Source organism: Marmota flaviventris, chromosome 2, assembly GCF_047511675.1.
Source record: "Marmota flaviventris isolate mMarFla1 chromosome 2, mMarFla1.hap1, whole genome shotgun sequence".
NCBI lineage: Eukaryota > Metazoa > Chordata > Mammalia > Rodentia > Sciuridae > Marmota > Marmota flaviventris.
Genome location: NC_092499.1, coordinates 178,819,493 through 178,839,417, shown reverse-complemented (window position 1 = coordinate 178,839,417; position 19,925 = coordinate 178,819,493). Strand labels below are relative to the sequence as shown.

Genomic DNA, 19,925 nt, shown 5'->3' with positions numbered 1-19,925 from the left:
ACCAGCTTTATCTGATATGAACATCCTGGAGGATAAGCTGAGGATTATACTTTCTGGAAGGAGGTGGTATCTCCCTAAGGGATTTTTCCAGAGTGGTAGACTTGCTGGCTTTAGGACATTGCTGTGCCCTTCAGCCATTATTCACATGAATAATGATTAAGAGATCCCAAAAGGTCCCTGTAGGCAGAAAATCATGCTACAAACATCTTTTTACCCCCACCTCCTCCCCCAAGGCAGGTTCCATTGTCAAACTGCTTTCAACAGACTGAGGAGTTAAGTCACCCAGCAAAGTGGCAGTGCCAAGTCTCATGCCCAGGCAGCCCAGGGCACTTGCCTAACTGCACCCTGACACAAAGCAGACAGGAATTATGAAAGTGATGAGCGCCAGAGGCGGGGTCCACCAGCTGAGTGTTTACTTTCACAGTAGGGGGCTGCCTGACCTAGAGAGGAAATGTGAACTTTGACCCTTTCCCAGAGGCTGGGGTCCAGCATGTGATTCAGTGGTGGGCAGTGGCATTGGATCAGGTCAGACATGCTCAAATGCAATGTGGCAGACAGGGGGAGTAAGTGGCTCCCAATTAGGCTCAACATGGGGAGACCCAGGGACGCCCCCTCCAACCCTGCAATAAAGCTGATGTCATTCATTTCCCATGGGCTGGCACCACAGCAGAGCTAGCTCAGAGCACCTTGTAAATGTTAATTGAATTAAGCCTCACAATGCAGGATGGAGGGTGTCCTTGGGCCTGAAGGGGAGCCTTTGGGATATCTGCCTCACCTCCAGCCACCGCCCCCACCAAGGCAAAGCAAGATCCCCACAGCCCCTAATTCCAACATCCCTTTGCCTGCAGGGCCTGGGCAAGGGAGAGCGGATTCCCAAGTGAAATGAGGGGACTGTCACTCAGGATAGGGGTTAAAACCCTACACCCTGGAGATTCTTCCCCTCTTGCCATTCCTCCAGCTCTGTCTCAGAGGGATAAGCTCTTGGCTGCTGCAGAGGGTGGAGTACATTACCCAGGAGGCCCTTAGCTCGTGCCCCCCAAAATTTGCCAAAGCAGCAGGGCTTCACCCTGCCAGCCTCAGGAGGTGTCTGGGGATTGCTCAGCGCCCCTAGGGCATGATCACAAGCACCCTGTCATCCTATAGCAAAAGGTAGGCCTCAGCATGCTAATTGGAATTCCCAAAGAATTTGCCAATATGGGAAAACTTACAAAATTTGGCTATGAGGATGCTCCTAGCAGCCTTGTGCAGAATAGAGTTGACACCAAAATATAACCAAATGTTGTCATTGACCTAAGTTATAATATTACCTTTCATGAAATTCACAGGGAAAAAAAATAATAATCCCAAGAACACAGACTGAAAAGCTAAGACAAACTAGACTAGAGTCCACTCCTCCCGCCATCTGCCCTTTGCCAAACCAGAGCCTACGACCCTCTGCCTTGCTTTCCCCTGGTCTAAGCACAGCAAAGAGGCCAATATTCTGGAAGGCCAGCTCGAGGCCTCTGACCTTGCAATGTGATGCACCCATTGCTACAGATACCCGTGCAGTGAAGACAACCATTCAGCCTGTGTGAGGGCAACCTTGAGATTGTCCACGGCCAAGCATCCCTGTCCTGTTACACAGGATTCTACACCGCTGGGAATCCACCCTGCCCAAAGCTCTCACCAAGATCCACAAAGTCCTGCTTGTCCCAGCAAAGTCCACAAATGGTCATCAACAGGGAAGTGACACTGGGCAGTGGTGCATACCTGTATTTCCCCAAAGGCAGGAGACTAAAGCAAGGCAAGGCCAATTGGAGGCCAAGTTCAGCCACTAGATCCTGTCTCAAAAGAAAAGGGGCTGGGGATGTAGATTAGTAGTAGAAGTAGTAGTAGAAGCACCCCTGGGTTCAATCCACAGAAAAAAAATAGGAGAGGCAGGCATGGTGGTGCACACCTGAAATCCCAGTGACTGAAAAAGGAGGATCTCAAATTTGAGGTCAGCTTCAGCAACTTAGAGAGACCCTATCTCCAAAATAAAATAACCTGCTACTGGGAGGGGCTATTTTTAGAAAAAGAAATCTGCATAATACAACCCATTTATTAATGGGCCATGTTCTTCTGGACAAATTTTTTTAAAGGATTTAACCTTTATTTTATTTAGTTATTTTGTTTTTTTTTTTTTTTTTTTTTAAATAGTATTTATTTTTTGGCATTTGGCAGACACAACATCTTTGTTTGTATGTGGTGCTGAGGATCGAACCCGGGCCCCACGCATGCCAGGCGAGCGCGCTACCACTTGAGCCACATCCCCAGCCCCAAGTTATTTTGGAGGGGGTTGCTTAGGCCCTTGCTGTTGCTGAGGCTGTCTTTGAACTTCTGTCTCAGCCTCCTACTCAGCTGGGATTACTGATGTGCCTGGCTCCTCTTGTTTTTATGTGGTTCTCACCTGGGCTAGGCAAGGGCTACAACCCAGCCCCTTCCCTTCTGGACAATTTTTCTTCCCATAAAAAATCATGGCTCCGGAGGGTGACTTGTGGGGAAACCCACTGCCCTAAGCCAGATAACTCACATCCAAGAAATATTTCTTCCTTTGAATAATCAACCTAATTATTTGTACCCGGCATGAGGTAGGAATCTACTTCTCTTCCTGAAAGAAAATCAGACCCGTAGAAGGCCTATGTGCACTCCATGAATGTGGACTCACTCCTGTTGTGTTGGTCCTTGCATCTTTTCCTGAGGTGTCGTTATGCGGCTCTCCCTGCTCTGGACTAAAGTGGCCTTCCTGCCTCAGTCTCCCATGCAGATGGTACCACGGAATGTACCACCACACTTGGCTCTGAGCTACTGCCTTCTGCAATGCTGGGGACAGAGTCCAGGGCCTCAGGCATGCTGGCCAATGCTGGGTCACCAGATCTGGTCCTCCTTGCTACCACTTTCAGTCACTCGCAGGAGAGTGACAGGAGAGTGAGTGCTCCCACCTTCCAGGGAAGCCTGTCAACCTTATTGCAGGTTGTTTTTTCCTTAAAGGCGCCTGGGACACCCCTTCCTTTGTGGTTTTTTGTTGTAGCTGGGGACAGAACCAAGGGCCCCTTACCACTGAGCCACATCCGCAATCCTTTTTATTTTTTGAGACAGGGTCTTGGTAAGTTGCTGAGGACCTCTCTAAGTCACTCAGGCTGGCCTTGAACTTGCCATCCTCCTGCCTCAGCTGGGATTAGGGGTGTTCACTCCTGCCCTTGGCTGAGGAAATCTCAGCTTTACAGATAAATGTAACACTTGTAGCTGTTGGTGGGCTTTTTTATATCCGCCCCCCCCCAACAAGAAAGGTCCTGTACATTAAATACTGAAAGGACAAATTTTTTCACAATACAAAAACTAGACAAGTTATATTCAAAGAAAAAAAATAGCAAAATAAAGGTGGACAGATGAGTGAATGGTTTCCACAATCAGCTGACCAAGGAACCCATGGCATCTCACATAAACTTTTTAAAAACTGACCAAATTCCCTGGGGAGGGGTTGAATCTGCCCACCTCAACCTAGCTGTCATTCAGGCCTATATCACTGGCACTGACCTTCTCAGGAGCACAGTAGCCCACACACTCTGTGTCCTGCCAGTTTAGCAGATTCCAACCAGCGGGAGGAAGAGGTCTGTTTTGTGAGGGGCGCAGTGGCCCCTGCCTGTAATGCCAGGGCAGAGGGAGGTTGAGGCAGGAGGACTGCAAAGTTGAGGCCAGGCTGCAAAGTGAGACCCTGCTCAAATTAAAAAATAAAGTGCTGGAATGTGGTTCAGTGGCTAGGCACTCCTGGGTTCAATCCCTTGTGCCAGAAGAAAAAAAAAAAAGCATTTGCAACAGTATTTCACTCTGATAGTTACATAGTCTCAGGTCATAGAGACCAACATATTTAATACCGCCCAGTTACTCTAAACTCCATTCTACTCACAGGTCTATGCAGAACACCCCAAGACCCTCGGGAGCTGGTTTCTTTCTGCTTACCTTCAGGGTCTCCTGTGGAGTGCTGCAACTTCATGATGCTCACAAGGTAACGCTCACTGTTCTGGCTTCCACTGTCACACAGCCCAGATTCAGAGAGCCAGGGCTGCTAGCAATACCACCCCTCAGGAACAGGTGTGTGTGTGGGGGGGGGGTCCCTAGTGAAAGCCTAGACTGGAGCCCCAGCTGTTGTCCAGCTCGCCTACACCAGGAAGCAACTGCTGATCTGCTGAAGCTTACCTGAGAAGGTGGGGCTGCTTGGGGGATGGAAAGGACGAAGGCCCCTCCCCCTCCTCTCCCAGTGCCCTTCCCCAGACTTTTCTGCAGACAACCTCCAACCCTGCTGCCCTTTCCTTGGGATTGGGCCTAGGGAGGATGGCAGCCTGAGAACTCTACTCCCCAGGATTGGCTCTACCCCTGCTGCCAGGCCTAAGTCTCCTAGAAGATTCCTAGCCCTGAGCTGGGCAGGGTGGTACCTGCCTGTAATCCCAGTGGATTGGGAGGCTGAGGCAGGAGTTCAAAGCCAGCCTCAACAAAAGCCAGGTTCTAAGCAACTCAGTGAGACCCTGTCCCTAAACAAAATACAAAATAGGGCTGGGGATGTGGCTCAGTGGTTGAGTGCCCCAGAGTTCAATCCCTGGTATCCCCCCCCCCCAAAAAAAAAAAAAAATTCCTAGCTCTAGAAATAAGACTCAACAGTGGATACCTTTCAAAGGGAAACCCAAAGACAAGTTCCATTTATAGCCCCACAAAAATGTTCACCCTGTATGTTGTTTCTGTGGTTGTTTTGGAGTGGTGCTAGGATTGGAACACAGGGACACCTCCATGCCAGTCTACCAATGAGCTAGATCCTCAGCCCAAATTCGCCAGTTTCTAAGTCCCATAGACAATAGATGGGAATTCTCAGTAAATGTTCAACAATTAAACATTAAAAATAAAAACAAGGGCTGGGATTGTGGCTGTGGTAGAGCATTTGCCTAGCTTGTGTGAGACACACACTCAAAAAAAGTTTGAGTCCATCTACAAGATTAAAAAAAAAAAAAATGAAAACAGGCCCCAGCATGGTGGCACATGCCTAATATCCCAGTGATCTGGGAGGCTAAGGCAGGAAGTTCAAATATCAAGGCCAGCCTCAGCAACTTAGCAAGGCCCTAAGCAATTTAGCAAGACCCCATCTCAAAAAATAAAACAAGCTGGGGATGAAGCTCCTTGGTTAAGCACCTCCTGGGTTCAATCCCCATTACAAAAAAAAAAAAAAAAAAAAGGAAAGAAAATGGGACTGGAAGTGTAGCTCAGTAGTATAATGCTGACCCCACCCAATACCAACACGTGATAAAAATGAAAACAAAAAAATATACTGAAAGCGTAATGGAGACAGGCATGATGGCACACATCTATAGCCCAGTGACTTGAGGGCAGGGGCAAAGGCAGGAGAGCATTGGAAATTAGAGGCCAGGCTAGGAAAGTCAGCAAGACCCTGAAAAAGAATTAAAGTTTTAGAAAGGGTGGGGACATAGGTCCCAGGTAGAACACTTGCCTAGCATGTGTGAGGCCTTGGGTTCAACACCCAGTGCCACCACACATAGGAGATGTAGCTCAGTGGCACAGCATTTACAGACCATGTGGGAGGCCCTAGGCTCAGTTCCCAGCACTAGGGGGGGGGGAATGGAATTTTTTAAGAGACAATTTCAAATAGAGGTGTTGGAAGCTTAGGATATCACCCAGAAAGTATAATATAAGGACGAAGTTCCAAGAAACCTCTCTCAAGTCAGGGGATTCAACATCTGATGGAGAACTGTTATGAGCACAGAAATCTTCAGGGAGATGGTGATCAAGGAATTTCTCCCCTGCCATAGGGAAGGGAGATACACCTCTATACCACCAAGACTTATTCTCCAAACTTGAGATGGAAATTACAACCCTCTTCTGACCCCCTCAGACAAACACCTGGTCAGCAGCAACCTCTCCCCTCTCCCAAAAGGAAACTTTTCCCCTCCAACTTCCCTTTCTCACTGAATTGTTCTACCCCCATCAACCTTTTTTTTTTTTTTTTTTGTACTGGGGATGGAACTCAAGGGTACTTAACTACTAAACCACATCCCAGCCTTTTTTATTTGAAACTTAGCAAGTTTCCTTGCTAAGTTGCTGAGGCTGGCCTCTTAACTTGGAATCCCCCTACTTCAGCCTCTCAATTGCTGGGATAACAGGTGTGCACCACCACACCCAGCTATCAGTCTTTTTTTTTTTTAATGGATACAACACAATGCCTTTATTTTTATGTGGTGCTGAGAATTGAACCTGGGTCCTACTCCTGCTAGGGGAGAGCTCTACCACTGAGCCACAAGCCCAGCCCCCCAGCTATCAGTCTTAAGAACTGCATTTCTAATTTCCTGCTCACAATCCCAAAGGCTGCTCATTGCTCTCACAATTTTCAAAGGCTGTAAAAGACAATTTTATGGAAAATTTAGTTTTGAGTAGGAGGAATAAAAGACAAAGAGCTAGGTTCAGTGGCGCATGTATGTAATCCCAGTGACTGAGTGGGGAGACCAAGCCATGATTGCAAGTCACTCCAAACTTTGAGGGAGACCCTGTTACAAAACTGTATAATAAGGCCGGGCAGGGTGGCGCATGCCTGTAATCCCTGAGGCCCCAAGCAACTTAGTGAGACCTGTCTCTAAATAAAATACAAAAAATAGGGCTGGGGATGTGGCTCACTGGTTAAGATTCTGAGTTTAATTTCAGGTACAAAAAGATTGTGTAATAAAACAAAAAAAATGGGCTGGGGATGTTGCTCAGTGGTAGAGCATCCGAGTTCAATTCCTAATACTATTAAAAAAAAAAAAAAAAGCAAGCAGGGCTGGAGTTGTCACTCAGGGGTAGAGCACTTGCCTGGCCATGTGAGGCCCTGGGTTCAATCCTCAGCACCGCATAAGAAAGGGGAGAACAGTGAAAGTGGGTGAGGAAGGAGGAGAGCACAGCCCATACTGTTGGAATGAATGAATGAAAAAAATCTGTGAGTGAAGTAATGAGACCAGGCCAGGCGCAAGCCAAGCAGGTAAGAAGGGAGGGAAGCCAACTAAATCTCTCTTCTTTAAGAGTGACCTGTCTGCCCTGAAGCCAAACCCAATGGTGACTGCTGGGCCCTAAAATCCAATTGAGATTAAGTCGCTTGCCACTCTGCATTCCTTACAACCTGTCCCTTTGCTTAGGCAAGGCTTACCTGGGTCCTGGCTTTCAGGTGGGATGGTGAGATTATAGGCCATATCCAAATGTCTAATGACTATAAATGACTTTTATTCATATCAAAAAATTCAGGGGTGAGGGGGTAGTGACTAAGGTACAGCCCTTGCCTAGCATGCTCAAGATTCTGTGTTCAATTCCCAGCACCAAACAGCACACACACACACACACACACACACACACACACAAAGTGAATGTTGCTTGATGGAGGGAGGGGTACACAGGTAGAGACAGAGGTAATGAACTCAAGGCCCCATGCTATTAGGCAAGTGCCCTACCACTGAGCGGGAACCGGGTCCCTCAAGGTTTATTGAACCCTGAGCTTCTGACCCTACAGACAATGGGCTTTAAATAATACTAACAATACTTAGCCCCCCTCCCCAAGTAATTTAGTGAATGAGCAACTAAAAGCAAGCTCTAAGATGGGCCTGGTGGCACACACCTGTAATTCTAGCTACTCAGGAGGCTGAAGCAGGAGGATTGCCAAGTTGTAGGAAAGCCTCAGCAACTTTGTAAGACTTTGTCCCCAAAATTAAAAAAGGGGCTGGGGAAACCAGGAGCTACACCTTAGTAGTGGAGTATCACTAGCTTCAATCCCCAGTACTGGGAAAAAAAAAAGCTAAAAGGCCCTTGAATTCCACTTAATCCTCCTGGCAGCCATGCTGGGTAGGAGCAAATTTGTATCCACTTCCCAAGTGGGAAGGGCTCCCATGAAAGGCAATTTACAGTAACAGCCTTGCTGAGTGGGGTCCTTCTGCATGCACCAGGCCACTTTCTCCAGTCAGCCAGCCTCATCTGCATTAGGCTTCTATCCTCTGAAAAACCTTTACTGGATGGGGGTAGGTAGGGAAGTGTCATCACCATGATGCTGAAGCAACTGGTTATTCCCCACAGCCTCAGTTCCTTCACCTGCAAAAGGCACCCAGTGAGAGCATTAGCCCCACCCAAATCCAGTCCAGTCCCCTTGCAAAGGAAGAGTGGCCTGCAAAAGAAATGAGGAATTCCATCCTTCAGCATGTAACCAGAAACCACCCTGAATTCATAACATTTAACAATTTAGAAAAACAAAGCTGATCCCTGATACTGATAAAGGTTGCACCCAGAGAGCTTCAGGTTTAGCAGGTACAATCAGCAGGTAAAATCGATAAGATGTCTGCAACTGGAAGTAGTATGGTCAGCATGGGAGCTTGTCTGGGACAAAGGAATCCCAAGGTAAGTTTTCCTGGAAAAACTTGTCAAACCTCCACTGTAGCAGGTCCCTGGGGCTGCAGTGATGAAGGAGACAGGCTTCTGTGTGTCACAGGGCCCACGTGGCTGCAGGAAGAGAAGGAAGCAGCCTTCCCCACCCCATCTCCCTTGCCCCTCCCTCCTCTTGCCAGCACCCAGCTCCCAATTCTCTCTTCCCATCCCCCAACCTCAGCAAGGGCTGGAGGTTAAGCTATGGCTTTAGAGGATGTGGCTGGCCCCCCAACCTGGTTCCTTTGTCTCAGCTCTCTCCAACCCAGGAGGAAAGGTAAAGATCTCATGGACTCTGCAATTACACCTTCACAGTTGGCCCCAAGCTTGGAAGGGGCGGAGTTAAAAAGGGTCCCAACTCATAAAAAACCATGGCTCTTTCAAATGGGAACAAAGGCGGGCCTTCCTGCCAACTCCCCCCACCATGGACAACGATGATGATTTGGAATAGCTCGCAGAGCTAAGAAAGGCTTGGGGCACCTCCAGGAAGACAGGAAAAGGAAGGCCTGGCAAGGGGTGCCTCCTTCCATCCCCAATTCTCCACTCATACCAACCTAAAGAGAGGGGTTACTGGTCAATAGCACAAACATTAAACTCCCTCATGCGCTGACCCTTTGCCAGGTACTGACTTTTTCCAGTTTCTCAAAGGAAACTGGAGGACTAAAGAGGTTAAATTACACATGAAACTGGCTTCACCTTCACACAATCTGAGATTGGAGTGTTCCTATTTCACAGATGTAAAAGCTGAGGCACAGAGAGGGTGATGGCCTCGCTGAATGAAACAGGATTTGAACACGTGCTCAAAACCTATGGCTCCTTAGGGAAGCCTGCTTAGCCCATGTGCTAGTTAATTATGCCTTATAGCAAACATTTATTGAGTGCTTGACAGATATGGTAGGACTGGGGGTATACCACAGTGGTAGGCCCCTTTTCCTAGCATGCACAAGATCCCAGCATTAAATAAAGAAATATACATTTCAATACGGTGGCAGGAGGCTCAAATCTGCTACCAGGTTCCCTAGGGCCAAAAAGAAGCACCAAAGGCTAGCCTGATGAAGGAGGGCTGAGTAAGGTCAACGTCCTGGGACAAGCAGGAGCTACCTCCGAAAACAATTGCTAGCCAGTCTGCCCAAACCAACATTCTGAACTCAGAGAGGGCAGTTCAAAGTTCGTAGTCTGCGCTGGATTCCCTTTAATCCATGCATCCCTCAGCCTGTGGGCCTGGGCGGTGGAGAAGGTGCAGGAGCTCTGCAAGCCTGGCTCCCAGCGCAGAGGACCGGATGGAGGAAGGCTGAGGGCCCGGCACTCCGGCCACAGGTGAGGCTTCAGCAGGAAAGCCTGCGCCCAATGGTAACTTTCTCTCTCGGTGCTCAACCTCGGCTCTTTGCTGGCTTCCACTTTCTCCTCTAGAACAATAGGGGAGAAAAACTACCCCCAAACGATCACACGGGCACTTAGCTTTGGCGGGGGGGGGGGGGGGGGTGAAAGTTGAGGCCTCAGTGTGCGAGTTTGGAAAGTGGGGCCAGATTCACCCCGGAAGAAGGCTAAGAATGGAAAGTGAGCCCCTGAGGCAGGCGGCGCGGCAGGAGGCACCGCCCCCCGCGGCTGCTCCGGGACCAGGTGTGCGCAGGAAGGCGCGTCCCGGCGGCTGCGCATCGCCTGTCGTGGCTCAGCTCCGGAGGACTGAGGACGCCCCTCTGGCTCACGCCCGGGACCCGCGAGGACACCGTGACCCACCTTGGTGCCTGGACACACAAGCACCACCCTAGCCCTTAGGCAGCGGGACGGCCCCTCTCCTGAATGCCCAAGCCGGACCCACGCCCACCTCCACAGCACAACTCCCTCTTCCTCCTCCCCAGACTCCGAAGGGGTCTCCCCTAAGGCCAAGTCCAGGTAAGGACCCCCCGCCCGGGTAAGATCCCTTCTGGCTCCACTCCCGGGGAGGGCACCTCTTCCCTAGATTCTAGACCCCAGAGAGGCTGCAGCCGCTCCCTGGGGTCGGAACTCTCCCTCCCGGCTCTCGGGGTACCAGGGTAGCCCTCTATGCGTGTCCCCTCCTGGTAAGACAAGCTCCCGTGTCCCGCTTGCACACCACCCCGCGTGGGGTCAGGGGACCCTTCCCCACGCCCCACCCCTCAAGCCAGGTCCGCGGAGCGGCGGGGATCCCTCCCCAGGAGGTCCCGGGAGTCCCCGCGCCGTCCGGAGCCCCGAGCTCGCCCCCACGAGCCGTCCGCGCGGGGTCGCGAGCCTCGGGGGCCGGGACGCTCACCTGCCGCGGGGTTGGCTCGGGCGCGGCTCGGTGGTCGCTCCGCGGGTCGGGACCGGCTGGCGGGAGGCGGCGGGCGGCCGCGCAGGGCGCTGGGCTAGCGAATCTCCGGCGCCGATCGCCGAGCTACGTTTACTTGGGCCACTTAACCCCCGCGGTGCCGGCGGGCGCGGCCGCCCGCTCGCCCGCCTGCCAGGGGGCCGGTGCCGTCGTCGGGGGGCGCCCGGGGCGTCCACGCGGGCCGAGGCGGCGGGGCTGGGGGCGGCTGCTGCGTGGGAGCGGCGCGGGCCGGGCCGGGCAGCTGCTGAGGGTGGGCAGGGGGCGGCGCCGACTCCCCTTGTAGCCCCGGCCCGGCCCTCGCCCCGCCCCCACCCGGGGCCGCCCCCGCCGCAGCCACTCAGAGCCCGGCCGCGGCGCGGGGGGGAGCGGACGAGGGAAATTTGAAATCACTCCGGGAGCCTCCCTCGGCCCCTCCTCCGCGGGCGCCGCCTCTCGTCCCCAAAGGCCTGTTAAATCACCGACGGGGATAACCAGCCTGAAGGGGACTGCAGATACCCAACTCTCCTCCTTATCCAGCCCCCCCACCCCACCCCAGACAGATCTGGATGCGGGGCCCAGAGACGGAAAGGCCCCCTCTGAAGTCACACAGCAAGCAGTCTCCGCTTCACCCTCACCTCCAGTCATTCGCAGTGCCACTGGGGCGCTGCTATGCCTCTGCAGGTCACCCCGCTATGGACCCTCTAACTAGCCCTTCCTCCCTTCCACTCAGCTAGGTCTTTGTCAGCCATCTTTAGCGGAGGGGAGGGGAACGGAGAGAAGAGGCCATCAGGTCTCTGGCTGCCTGGGTTCCCAGGCTCTGCACACATCCTCTCCCTGAGGAAGAAGCCCGACTCCATGAGCACGTCTTGTTGCCTCTGCCGTTAAATGGACATTGTATTATCTGAAAATGGTGCTTCCTAATATTACCGTTCCTAGTATTTATATTTATTTATTTCCTTTATCTGCTAATTGTCTCCATGTATTAGACTGAGGACAGGATCAAAGTAGACGCTCAATAAATAAGTCTTAAACCAGACATGGTGGCACATGCCTGTAATCCCAGGGTCTCCAGAAGCTGAATTAGGAGAACTGCAAGTCAAGGCTAGCTTCAGCAACTTAGTGAGGCCCTAAGCAACTTAGTGAGACCCAATCTCAAAATTAAAAATAAATAAATAAATAAAAAGGGCTCGGGATGTGGCTCAGTGGTTAAGTGCCCTGGGTTCAAGCCCCCATATTAAAAATAAATGTGTTGAGTGAATACAGGAATGATTGACAGGAGAGTCTACAAGACCCTGTAATGAGCTAATGCTGCCTACCTCTTCAGGTATCTCCTGCCCTCTCCCCTCGCTGACTCCATTCCAATCTTCCCTCCTCTTTGCTGTTTGCAGTTTGGACTTGCGCGGCTGTTCCTTCTACCTGGACATTCTTTTCCCAGAGCACTGCATGACAAACTTCTCACCACTCAGTTCTCTCCCAAAAGGTCACCTTCCGGAGAAGCTCTTCCCGACTGCCCCACCGAACCACCTCCCCTCTCCATCACTACTTTTCTATTTCATTCTGATCAGGTAGCTCTTAGAGCTGGCTGAAATTGATTTGCATATTTCTTGTTTACATGGTTCTACATACACATTGTAAAGTTCATTCTAAAAAGGCAGGAACTACATCTGTCTATCTTGGGTTGATGCAAATTTTCTTTCTAGTAATGATGGGGGGAGGGGAAGCCCAGTACCAAAAGGAGCTGGATACAAGTTTGTTGAATGAATGAAGGAACACAGGTTTCCTGCCTTTGGGGCTCTAGGTCTGAGTAAACCCAGCTTTCTCCTTGCCGTGTGTGTGTGTGTGTGTGTGTGTGTGTGTGTGTGTGTGTCTTTCTGTCTGGGGCTTGAACCCAGGGCTCACTCGTGCAGGGCAAGCTCTCTACCACTGAAGTATGTGCCCAGCTCAGCCCTTTTATAAATTTGACTTTTTGGCAGTATTTCACTAAATTGCCCTGGGCTGGCCTCAAATTTGTAATCCTCCTGATTTCAGCCTCCAGAGTACCTGGGATTACTGGCAAATGCTGTTCCTAGCACCTTGGCCTCCATGCATCTCTTGCCAGTTAGTGATTAAATGAGCAAATGGCAAAGACTTTAAGAGTTGCTAAAGTGTCTAAACTCACTGGATATTTCTCTACCTAAGAGCCCAGGAAAAGGCTAAGGAGACTTGAGGAAGGAACTGCCTCAGCACCTGCCTTGTTCCCTGCAGGGCCTGAGGGGGAGGAGCAGCAGGAAATTCTTGGTGTTGGGGACAAACACCCAAAAGTATGTTCCCGCCAGGCTTGGTGGCATCTGCCTATAATCCCAGTGATTCAAGAGGCTGAAACAAGAGAATGGCAAATTGGTTGTCAGTGTGGGCAATTTAGTGAGACTCTGTCTCAAAATAAAAATAAAAATTTCTGGGTTTATAGATTAATGGTAGAGCACTGTGGATTCAATCCCCAGTACAAAAATAAAATAAAATAAAGTAAATAAAAGTGTATTATTCTGGTCAGTTGCTACAGGAAGACCAATAAAGATGATCTCTTCTCTCTAGCTTGCACTCTCTCTCTCTGGTTTTTTTTTTTTTTTTGGTTCTAGAGATTGACATCAGGGGCACTTTACCACTGAGTTATACCCCCAGTCACTTTTTTTTTTAATTTCTGTATGAGGGTTTGAACCCAGGGGTGCTTAACTACATCCCCAGCCCTGTTTGTTTATTTATTTATTTTTGGTGCCAAAACCTGGGAACAAATTATTTTTTATTTTGAGACAGGGTCTCATTAAGTTGCTTAGGGCCTCTCTGAGTGGCTAAGGCTGGCCTTGAACTTGCAATGCTCCTGCCTCAGTCTCCTAAGCCACTGCAATTATAAGCATCCAACGTTTTTTATTTTTTAATTTTAAGACAGGATCTCGCTAAATTGCTAAGACTGGCCTCACTTGCAATCCTCCTACTTCATCCTCCACAGTTGCTGGGATTACAGGGGTGTGCCATCACACCCAGCAAGAAGGGGATCTCTTGGGAGGACTTATGGTTTAGCCCCACCATCTAGGGAAGGTCTATGTGGAAAAAAATCTCTGTGAACTTGGGAGGCCTGGTGGACCTCTGCTTTCTGAACATTAAGCCAAGACCTGCCACCTGGCACAGGATGTCTGTGCCACCAAGGAGAATGCTGGTTCAGATGGCAAGGGGCTGGGTGAGCTGAAACAAGGCAGGCACTTCTGGGGACAGCATAGCCCTAAATCCAGGAAGAGCAAGTATCTGAATGACAGGTGGTCTTGGTCCTGGCACTCAGAAAGGATCATAACCATCAGGAGAATGGGTGGAAGGAAAAATGGCCTGTGGCCTCCCCAGGGCACAGAACTTCAGTTTGCAAAGGCCTTTGGTTGTATTTGCCATCTTATCTGAGCCTCACATCCACCCCACTGGGAGGCAGGGGAAGGGTGTTTGGGGGCCCCATTTCAGGTAAGGGGACTAAAGCACAGAGGACAGAGGGACATATACAAGGTTAATCAGGGGTGAAGCCAGACTTTGAGTGAGAAGCTGCTCTGTGTGGTCACCTCAGCATTTACTTTAAAACATATCCCATCAGATCACAATCATTATAATCAAAAAGGTGATCAATGTGCATTAAGGAGATAAAAATTCTGTGATCTGGACTGAGGGCGTGGCTCAGTGATAGAAGGATTGACTTCCTAGCAAGCATGTGATCCTGGGTCCCATCCCCAGCACCACCAAGAGAGAGAGAAAAAAAAAAAATCATGAATTCTTGGGGCTGGGATTGTAGCTCAGTGGTAGAGAACTTGCCTAACGTGCATGAGGCCCTGGGTTCCATCCTCAGCACCACATAAAAATAAATAAATAAGAATAAAGATATTGTGTCCATCTACAACTTAAAAATATTTTTTAAAAATCATGAGTTCTCTGTACCAGCTTTGAAACCTTGAAACTCTTCTATAATTTAGAAATTATGACCGGGCACATTGGCACACGACTGTAATCCCAGCGATTTGGGAGGCTGAAGCAGGAGGATTGCGAGTTCAAAGCCAGTCTCAGCAAATTATCAAGGCAGTGAGACCCCGTCTCAAAATAAAATACAAAGTAGTGCTGGTTCAATATTGCATTTGTCTTGAATTATACTATCATCTTTTAGGTTTTTATAGCCCCAAGGGCAGGTTAACAGGTTTTTAATATCTATGAAGTGATTAGCACAGTAGATCATAGGTGCTTAATATAGGGCAGGAAGTTTATTTTGGGCAGGATGGTACCAGGGATTGAACTCAGCTGCACAAGACCAATGCGCCACTTCTCCGGTTCTATGTTGAGACAGGGTCTCACTGATTTGCTTAGCACCTAGTTTTTGCTGAGGCTGGCTTTGAACTCAGGATCCTCCTGCCTCAGTCTTCTGAGCTGCTGGGATTACAGGCTTTCACCACAGTGCCCGGCAGATAGGTAGTTTTAATGAGCACAAGACCACAAGACTTGTCTCAATTTCTTCATCATTAAAATGAAGATAATAATTTTACCTACTTCAAAGGGTTATAATGGGAATTATACGACCATTTATATATATAAATGGTCGTATAATTATATATATATGGTCGTATAATTCTCATTATATATATATAATTATATATATAAATAATTTCAGACAGTGCCTAGCTCACTGGAAAATACCATGAAATTGCTGATTAAATAAAAAACTATATTGTTATCAATAGTGAACACATGCTGTTCCCCACTGGGATAGAGTTGAATGTTCTCTTTGCCTCCTCCGGGTGGAGATAGCTCTGTCTGTCCCTTGAGCTCCCTGCTACTAAGGTGAGCCCAGTTCACCTCTAGGTCTACAGGCAGTGTTGGGGACCCTGAACTGTTTTCTAGTTGAGGAAATTGAGGCTCAGCAAGTGGAGGCAGTTTGTCCTAGAGCCACCTCTGTTTGGTGGCAGAGCAGGGAGTGCCAGCTGGAGCCACCCCCCTCTGTCACGTGTGACCCCCCCCCACCTTATGTACTATGCAAAGGAGCTTGCCCTCAGTCCTCTGGCCACTCTAATTGGAATAATAATAAAATTAGTAAGGCTGATTCCAGGGACTGTGGGGCCTGGGGCTTGTATGTGAAAGAGCCCATTGTGAAGTGCCAGGGTCTTAATTGTGGTGTCATTAGCAGCCACCTTCATTTGCAAAGTGGGTTTCTCACCTTTCCTTTTCAACAGGAACACCCAAACCTCTTGTTTTCTCCTTTTTTTAAAAATCCCAAAATGGGTCATTGAACTATTTTATATAAATGTACCTCACTAGACAAGAGCACAGAAGAATATGGTCAGGTAGCATTCATCAGTGTCTTCTTTTCCTTTCTCTGTGTGTGTGTGTGTGTGTTTTGGGGGGGAAGTGCTGGGGATGGGACTCAGGTCCTGGCCCTTGGTAGGCAAGTTTCTAGCCCTGAGTTATACCCCCAGGCTCCTGCAGTAACATTGACATTGACTCATCCACACTGAGGTTCCTGAGAGCAAGGACACTTGTACCCCATACTGGGCATTCACTAAATGTTCCTTCCCTCCCTGGAAGCTCTCTGTCATCATCTCCTTACCCTGCCCTCAGGCAAACCAGCAAGTCACCTGGACTTGGCTTCCCTTAACTTTGGAAGTTCAGACTTGACCTCTGGAGGGAAAGTATGGCTGAGGAGAGGTTCCCAGCCTTGATTCTGTTCTCCTGCTACCTCTGCTACCCCGCTGAAGGAACATGGGCAAGTGTCTTGCCCTCTTTGGGGACCTGCTGACTCTACTGTCAAAAAAAAAAAAGAGGCAGATTGTGTAGCAGGGAATAAGCCCAAAATTCATAGTGCCATCCTTGACTCCTCTCCTGTTACCAGGATTTTGCTTCCTGGATTTGCTCCACGTTCAGGCTTCATCAGCTCTGCACTGATGGGTTGACTGGATACTGACTCCTCCTTTATTTTCCAGTGCTGGAGATCAAACCCTTGGTAGAGGAGCTACACCCCCGCCCCTCCTGCTCTGTTTGAGAATAAACACAGAGGGGATGTGTTCAAACCTCTTTTATAAAACTGTCCTTATTTTCTTTGGGTAATTCCTTTCCCTTCAAGCTTCATGAATTTCATAAACCCAGCATGATGCTGCAAACCAGGCTTGGGTGAGATGCCCAGGACCCTGGGTCTTCCCTGTGTGTGTCCTTGTCTAGAGCCTGGTGATAGTTGACACTCTGTCTGCTGAGCTGCTGTTCATCTTTCAGGCTCAAGTCTGCCTCCTTCCTCCACTTCTCCCCTGAATGTCTTCAACTGAGGCTTCAAGTAAGGTGTTTCTCCCTCAGAAGACCAGACCGTGGGCAGCAGAAGGGAGGAGCAACAGTCTGTCGTGTTCACTGCCCTGTAGCCAGCACCTAGCACAGGGCCTGGCATACAGGAAGTGCTTATTGAAGGTCTAGGGCCTGAATGAAGGAACAGACCCCTCCATCTTTCAAATGATGCAAAAAGAAGAGAAAGTTCTCCAAGTAACAGCTCCCAGGTTACACCCAGTTGTGTTCACAAGCACCCAGCAGAGGTATGCATAGCAGGCCTTGACGGGGGGCTTGGCCAGGCATTCACTTTATAATTGTTCTATAGAGAAAAACAAAGCCAACAATAGAGATCCCAGGCCTCATTTTCTCAGGCAAAGGGATCTCTACCATGAATTTGTAATGAAGGGTGAGATTTCCGAAAAGTGGAGCATTATTATCCCTGCCCTCCACCTTTTTAAAGGGCCCTTTAAAAAATAGATTTCTAGAGGTGACAGTTTTAATGTCCTTTTCCCCAGGAATACCACTTTGAAAATGTATCTCAACAACAACAATCTTGAGATTGAGACAGGGATCTTTGAACCAGCAAACAATTTCATCACCAAATTCTATACAGAAATCAGAGAATTCCAACTTCCCTTGAAGTCCAACAATAGAGGATTATTTTCATTAATTTACCTGTTTAAGGATTAAAAACTAGAAGTGGAATTGACTCCCCCACCCCCACTCCGGCTTCCAGCAAATTCAGAGCCAATTTCTACACTAAGCCACTCAGTAGGACTGCGGCCAGGGCCCTACTTTTGGTCAGTGTCCATCCTACCTGGGCCTGGTTGACTTTATTGATAGAATAAATTTTTTCCAGGTGCTAAAAATTGGACTCAAGGCCTCACGCGCATGCTCAGCGAGCGAAGGCTCTACCACTTAGCCACACCCCTGTCCCTATCTTTTTTAGTTTCTTTGAATCTGGAACAATCGCAGCATTTCCTTATCAATGACTTTTGTGACATAGATGTCAAAAGTCCAAACCAATTGTGTTTTTAATTTGTTATGTGATTTTCTAATTAGGGGACTAAAGATCATAATGAGAACCGAAACGTAAAAATATCCAATGGAATTTTTTGTTCTAGATGTTGATAGAAAGAAGCCCTGGAGCTGGTCAGTGAAATTATCGCCCTAGGCGAGGTGAGATCCTGGCTTCCTGGGAATGTTCGGAATCTTGGACGTCAATATCCTGGTCCCTCCACCTTTGGATCTGAGCATCCAGAGAAACTGGGTCAGAATACTATAGCGCCTAGAGTATTTCTTACAACTATGAATCTACAATTGTCTCAAAATTAAAAGTTGAATTTTTAAAACATGCCCTTTGGCATTTGGATTGTGCAGGGCAGACCTTTCACCTAGGAAAACCTGGCCCTTTGGTGAAATTCCCAGCGGGAGTCCTCGGGGCCTGAAATCTGCTTCTTAATGAACTCCTTTCACTTGCGGGGCGGGGGAGGGGTGGGGAGGTGGGGACTCGGTTGCCCTCCACAGGGACATTTTAAATTGAATGGAGGGAGCAGGGTCCCTCATTAAGTCTCAAATGGGGGCGGGAGGAGGCTCTCTGGAAGGGAGGCCTGGCCCAGGCCTGCATTTCCTGTTGCAGACTTAAGGCATTAACAGTAATCACCTCTTCTTCCTTCCTCTGGCAGTGCATTCTGAAGAACATCAGAACTAGTTTCTTATCTACAGGGGTCCCCCTGTATTCCAGGAGGCCAGGGTTCCAGACCCTCCAGGGGACGCCTGAAGCTGCAGCTCCTACCCAATCTGACATAGACTAGGCTTTTCCTGCACATACACACCTAGCGAAAGTTAATTCATTAATTAGGCACAGTAAGAGATCCACAGCAGTAAAATGATGAGAACAATACTAAGTTATATGAATGTGATCTATCTACCCCTCTCTCTCTCTCTTCCTCTCCCTCTCTGTCTCTCTGTACTCCCTAGAGTCTAAATGTCCTGCCTGTTTTATGCCCTGGTACCTTCATTACATTGTTGTGAAAGTTAAGTTCTACAGGGAATCTTCTAGAAGTGCTTGGTGTCAAGACCTTTGAACCCTTGCTCTTTTTTTTTTATTTTTATTTTTTAGTTGTAGATGGATGCAGCAGTACCTTTTATTTTATTTGTTTATTTTTATGTGATGCCAGGGATCAAACCCAGTGTCTCATGCATACTAGGCAAGTGCTCTACCACTGAGCCAAAACCCCGGCCCCTGAACCCTTGCTCTTTTAAATTTTTTTTTTTTTTTGTACTGGGGATTGAACCCAAGGGCACTTTGCCACTGAGCCACAGCCCCAGTCCTTTTTGTTTTGAGACAGGTTCTTGCTAAGTCACTTAGGGCCTCCCTAATTTGATGAGGCTCGCCTCCAAGTTGAGTTTCTCCTACCTTAGCCTCCAGAGTGGCCAGGATTACAGGCATGCACCTGGCCAGGATTACACTGCACCTGCCTGGCTGCCAGGCTTTTTTTTTTTTGGTGCTGAGGATGGAACCCAGGGCCTTGTGCATGCAAGGCAAGTATTCTACCAACTGAGCTATATCCCCAGCCCTGCCATGCTCTTTTTATAAGACTGAAAACTTAGAATAAGGAGCATATATTGAGCATTTTCCAAGAATCATTTTGTTGTGCTAAGTGCTCCTTAAGCCTTGATTTGATCTTTTCAAGTAGATTCCATTATTGTTTCATTCTATAAGGGAAAAAAGAAATAGAGACCCAGAAAGATTAGCAATTTGTCCAAAGCAATATCATTAGTGTGTCAGGGGGACAGATGTATAAAGGACAGCAGTAACACAATGTGATAGAGTTCAAAATACAAACAATGGTTCATTCTGGGT

General features: G+C 48.7%; 1 long non-coding RNA gene across 1 annotated transcript; it reads left to right on the top strand.

The window, feature by feature from the left end:
* Window positions 1–10,093: 10,093 nt before the first annotated feature.
* Window positions 10,094–18,413, top strand: LOC114100562 (uncharacterized). The gene is made up of 3 exons (XR_003584093.2): window positions 10,094–10,344; window positions 17,015–17,322; window positions 18,184–18,413. It is a non-coding gene; the product is annotated as an uncharacterized lncRNA (long non-coding RNA).
* Window positions 18,414–19,925: the final 1,512 nt, after the last annotated feature.